Source organism: Marmota marmota, unplaced genomic scaffold, assembly GCF_001458135.2.
Source record: "Marmota marmota marmota unplaced genomic scaffold, marMar, whole genome shotgun sequence".
NCBI lineage: Eukaryota > Metazoa > Chordata > Mammalia > Rodentia > Sciuridae > Marmota > Marmota marmota.
Window position 1 is genome coordinate 43,619,338 of NW_025999900.1, and position 6,021 is coordinate 43,625,358.

Here is a 6,021-nt window from a genome sequence, read left to right on the forward strand (position 1 = left end):
CCGGCGCTGGTTAGGGTGCTATTGAGCACGGCGGGGGGGGCAGCCCCACTCATGATTCTAGAAGCCACAGAGCTTGAGCATGCTGAGGCAGGCCTCCCCGCCTCCTCTTCCTCCCCCCTCCCTCCTCCCTCCTCCCTCCCTCCCATCCCTCTCCCTTCCTTCCTTCCTCTAACTATACCTCCTAGGTAAGATTCCCTGTACTAGAGACCTTCCGTCACTGAGTCATTCATCTTCTAGATGCCCCGTGCTCATTATTCATCCATTCTAGGAGTGGAAAAGAGGAGCAGGAAAGACTCGCCACTCTCCCACCCACGAGTAAGAGAACACTGGTGAAGCACTTACGAGCACTGGAGGTCTTCAGAAGGGGGCAGGGAGAGGAAGGGGCTCTGGGTGGCTCACTGACCTCACCCCAAGAGCAGATGGAGGTGTGTGGCCCGGGAGAGGGCAGCCAGCGGCGAGAAAGGGTCTGAGGCAGAGGTATGCTCTGCCCAGATTTGCGTGTTTTTTTTTTTTTTTAATTTCCCTGGGAGTTATGTTGAGTAGAAAAAGACTCTCCCCAAAGGGCGCAGACTGTGTGATTCCATTTATATAACATGTGGAAGTGACAAAATTATGGGAATAAAGAAGAAATTAGTAGCTGCTAGAGTCAGAGATGATGAGAGAATGGGAAGAAATAAATGTTTTCTAAGAAAAAAAGAAAAGAAGAGGCAACGGGAGTTATCATAGATCAAATGTTTGTGTCCCTGAAAAAGTTATATATGAAGTCCCAACCCCTCGATGAGCCTGTATTTGGATGGGGTTTGTGGGGGGGTAATAAAGGTCTGAAAAGGCCATAAGGATGGGGCCCTGATCCAATAGGACTGGTGCCCTTTTATAAGAAGAGGAAGAGTCAACAGAGTTCTCTCTCTCCAGCATGTGGGGACACAGCAAGAAGAATCCTGTCTGCAAGCCAGGAAGAGGGCCCTCACCAGGAACTGGATCAGCCAGCACCCTGATCTTGAGCTTCCAGCTTCTAGAGCTGTGAGGATGAATCTCTGCTGTTTAAGTCACCCAGTCTGTGGTATTGTGTTTTGGTAGCTAGAGCTGCTTAATATAAAAATATAGTGAGAAATTAAAACATCTATCCATACAAAAACTTGTATTTGAATGCTTGGAGATTTTTTTTTTGTAAAAACCCCAAACTGGAAACAATCCAAATGTCATCAATAGATGACTAGATAAATAAATTCTGGCATATCCACATACTGGAATACTATGCAGCAATGAAAAGGGGTGGATTGCCAATATATGTTATGATAATTATGCCAAATGAAGGGGTAAGGCAAAAAAGAATGAATGTACACTGCATGATTCCATTTATATAAAATTCTAGTATGGGAAAACTAGTCTGCAGTGACAAAAAGCAGATCAATGGTTGCCTGGAGACAGAGTGGAGAGGAAAGGGGTGTCAGGGAATGATTACAAAGGGGCACTAAGAAACTTTGGTGGGAGGCAATGCCTGTGTCCGTTGTCTTGATGGTGGTGACAATTTCATGGGTGTGGAAACATGTCAAAACTCATCAAATTGTACATTTAAATATGTGCCATTTTTCTACTGATTAAACCTCAAAAAAACAACAACACTGTTTTGAAAACAATAATAATAATCCAGAGGAGGAAAAGCAGGGTCTTTATTCCCTGGTGAGGTTTCTTCCTGTCTCCCCATCCATCACAGGGTCCACCTGCGACTGAAAAGCAGGCCGTGCTTTCTGTCCCCCCCCCCAAGCCCGTCACTTAGGATTAAAGAGCCGCCTCATGGGGGATGAGCCTGGGCAGGTGACAGAAAGATGACTGGCAGCCAATTCTTTATCAAAGTCAAAGCAATTCCCTGACAAAGTCACTGTTCAAACGTGACCAGGTGCCCAAAGAAAGAGGAAGTCATTATGAAATCCGAATGCGGAGAGCAAGTCCCTTCATCAGTCAGACCTGAGCATACATCCTGGCTCCACGACGTAGCAGGGCGTTTTTTTGTTGTTGTTGTTGTTTTTTTTTAATTCCTAAATCTTTGTTTCCTGACCCAAAATATGGGAGCATCCCATCACACAGAGGAGGCTGGGAAGACCACGTGAGGTTCTAGTTACAAGGCAACCTACACTCACTGGCCCAGAAGGGGCACTCCCTCCACCAGGGTACCATCTCCCCAGGGGACGGGCCTGGAGTTCAGGACTGGAACATTTGGGTCCTCGTCCTAACTCTGTCTCCAACCCTTGAGGGCCTGGCTTCCGGTCTGGGAATTGGGGGTGGAGAAGACAATCGATCATCACTTCTTCACGTCCCTGAGCTTTGACTGAGGGTGCAGGTAGGTCAGGAGTCAGCCCGGGGCCCGTGGGCCAAATCCAGCTGCTCCATGTTTTTTCATAGTCACAAGATGGTTAACCACTTACAACTATTAATTTTCAGAGAATAGTATGTTGTAACGTGGGGAAGTTATGCACCATTGTCCATAACATTTTATTGAAATACAGTTATGCACAAAGGATAGAGTGGCTGCAACCAAGACCTGGTGGCCTGCCAAAGAACACTTACTATCTGGCCCTTTAACAGAAAAAAAAAGTTTGAGTTAGATCATCAGAAACGACACACATACGCCTCTGCTGTTCCCTGTCTCCCCACCGAGGAGGTTCAGTGTGCTAAGATTTAATGCCGGGCCCTTAGCTTTTATAAGAGTTCATAGGAAACAACCACTTGAATAGAATTTCTGTGTCTTTGTAATAAATAGTTCCTTGAATTTTATGCCAGGGAAGAAGTTTGTCTTCAATTGACCTTATATACATCATTTTATTATCCCCATGTACTGGCCTAGGATAGGTGGCAGACAGAACTAACTTCAGGCTATTTTAAATGATTTTAATAGACAAGGCTTTTTTTTCTTAATTTTTTAAAAAAATTTTTAGTTGTCAATACACCTTTATTTATTTATATGTGGTGTTGAGACTCGAACCCAGGGCCTCACACACGCCAGGCACGTGCTCCACCACTGAGCCACAACCCCAGCCCCAAGGCTTCTTTATTTATTGATTGATTTTCTAGTTGTAGATGGACACAATACCTTTATTTATTTATATTTATGTGGTGCTAAGGATTGAACCCAAGGCCTTGCATGTGCTAGGCGAGTGCTCTACCGCTGAGCCACAACCCCAGCCCTAAGGCTTCTTTATTTTAATGAAACCATTACTTATGTGATTACCTTCTATTTCTGGTTAGTGTGAATTTCTTTTTGATTTAACGAAATGAAATCATCTTCTTGATTTGATAAAATGTTCAGTAAGTAACAACTTTGGTAGATCCCTAGGAAAGGCAAAAATGTGACAACTGTTCAAAAATGACAAAAATTTAGGAACTATCATAATGGATAACAGGAACAACGTGTTTTCCTTTTTACTTTGGTTGCTGGGAAGCTCAGGATTAAAGGCAGGGGGGCATTTTGTGGTAATATCCAGGGTTCTGTAATTCACTTCATTCTACTTCTCTGCATCTGCCTTTCTTAAAGCACTGACCACTTTGTGTAGTTTCTTCCTCCCTCCTTCCCTCCCTCCCTCCCTCTCTCTCTCTCTTTCTTTCTTCCTTTTCATGTAGTTTCCATTGGCTCATATGTCTATCTTCTAAGAGAAACGGGAACTTTGTGTCCTAATATCTCTGTATACAGTGGTTCCAGTTTGTCTTCCACAGTGTCCATTACCCACAGTCAACCCCAGTTCCCAAACAGAAACTCTCAGAAATAAACAATTCATGCGTTTTCATGGTATAGCATTCTGAGAAACGTGATGAAACCTCATGCCACACCACTCTGTCCCCTCCTTGTCTTTACCAGGACACGAATCACCCATTTGTCCAGAGTGTCCACCCTGTATATCCTACCTGTCCGCTAGTGACTTAGAGCCACTTCCATATCAGATCAACTATCACAGTATCTCAGTGCTGGTGGCCCAACAGCCCTTATTTTACTTAATAATGTCCCCAGAACACAAGAATAGTGGTGCAAAAGAGGGACCAGGCACAACACATGGGAGGACAGATTAACCACAACACAGTCCTGTATGGCAGCACTGCAGGGTACACAGGGGGAAAAAATCTGCATTTGGTACTATGTGGGCATCAGCCTTCCTCTGGGGATCTTGGAGCACATCCTCCCGAGGTGGGGGCTCTGTACTCAGCTCTAGCTTGCTGGATACTCAGAAAGAACTGTGAAATTGGACAAAAAGAAGGGATGTGTGATAACAGTGTTTATTTCCTTACTCTTTTTTTTTTTTTGGTACCAGGGATTGAACTCAGGAGCACTTGAACACTGAGCCACCTCCCCAGCCCTATTTCATATTTTATTTAGAGACAGGGTCTCACTGAGTTGCTTAGTGCCTCGATTTTGCTGAGGCTGGCTTTGAACTCACGATCCTCCTGCCTCAGCCTCCCAAGCCACTGGGATTAACAGAGCCAGTCAGAGGGAGCCCCTGGGGACAGAATATTTGTGAAGTTCCAGCTGCCTCTCCCCCTCTGGACTCTCGAGAGTCCTAGTAACTAATCAGAGTGTGCTCAGTGCCTCCCACACAGTGCACTGCCTGAAGGACCTCAGCCCTCCCAAGTAGATCCTGTCTTTATCTCCACTTGGTCCTGAAACTCAGGCTCAGAGACATTCAGCCTTCCTGGATCTTAATAAGATTTCCAAAAACCCAAGTGGACATCCCTTTACAGTTGCCAGCATTCATTTTCCTGAGCTAAGGTCAGTGGGAAAATCTATCACCATCACTTCATAAAAAGAAAAAAAAACATTTTAACAATTAAAATGAAGGTGGGGGGTGCCCTGAAAACAAAGAACACTTCTTCCTATTAGGAAACCAAAAATTAGCTGTAAAGAAACTGTCACGGTTGTGGCGTCAGGCTTGTGGGGTCCAGGAGCGGAGAAGGGTCCTGGTCAGGATGCGGTGGCCTCAGCAGAGTGGCCTGGGCCGCGGACCTCAGAGGAGAAGAGGTGGCCTGACCCGCAGCCCCCTGGAGAGGGGAGGGCGACGGAGGAGCCCAGTGGGACCTGGGGAGCAGGAGGCGGTTTAAAAAAGGGACCCGCCCAGATGTTGCCCACTTCTGTGAATGGATGCGGGGTGTCACCTGCTACTTGGATGTCTGCATGTTCTGGTTGACACTAAATATCGTACTTGGGAGACAGTGCCCTCAAACACGTCTGTGCAGCTGGGAATGCAGGCTTCTGCTTCACCTTGAAGGAAGCATTAATGAATCCTTTCCAGAAGACATGAGAAGAAAGAATTCTCAGAATCCACTTCCAATTCCTCAAGGCCACTGTTCAACAAGGAGGTGGGTGAAACCTGCTTGATTCGCTCCTGGTTAGAGAAGCAGATCAAAAAGAAAGCCAAGGCTGTCCTGGTAAGTCTGGGAGCAGGGGTGTCCCCTGGTGCTTACACCCGGGTGGGGAATAGACACTGGTCCAATACCATGACTACTCATGCCCTCTTGAATTGGAACTTCTGGATGATCAGGGAGATAGATGGGAATCAAGAAGGAAGAGGTCAGTGTGAAGAGCTTGACCTGAGATGAGGGAGAGCAGCAGCATGTCCACCGCCATGTCTGAAGGAGTCTGTATGTCGGGTGGCAGGTATTGGTGACCGATGAGAACAGGATAGTATCTAGGTTGCAGGTTCCCTGTATGAGATGGAGGATGCTGGCGTCCATGAAGGAGGATAGCAGTATGAGGTTCTGCATGTTTCTTGAACAAGGAGCTGAGAGGGTCTCTCTGCAGAGTCGATATGGATGTGGAACAAGCACACCAAATGTCCAGGTAACCCAATGACCACCCTCCGATGAGGTGTCCTCCTACACCCCTGCCAGCACTGAGCCTCTGGAGGCCAGGAGCTCTCGTGGCTATCTTTCAGCACTCCTGTGTGTGGTCATGTTCCTGGGTCTGTTTTGGGCCCTGGCAATCCAGACCAAAGCCTCTAGGTTTTGTGCCTGGGCCACTCCCAATGCAGCCTGCATCCT

General features: G+C 46.6%; 1 long non-coding RNA gene across 1 annotated transcript; it reads left to right on the forward strand.

Moving 5' to 3' along the window:
- Positions 1-789: 789 nt before the first annotated feature.
- On the forward strand, positions 790-5,289 carry LOC125615172. The gene is made up of 3 exons (XR_007345719.1): positions 790-802; positions 3,133-3,141; positions 4,938-5,289. It is a non-coding gene; the product is annotated as an uncharacterized LOC125615172 (long non-coding RNA).
- The last annotated feature ends 732 nt before the right edge of the window (positions 5,290-6,021 follow it).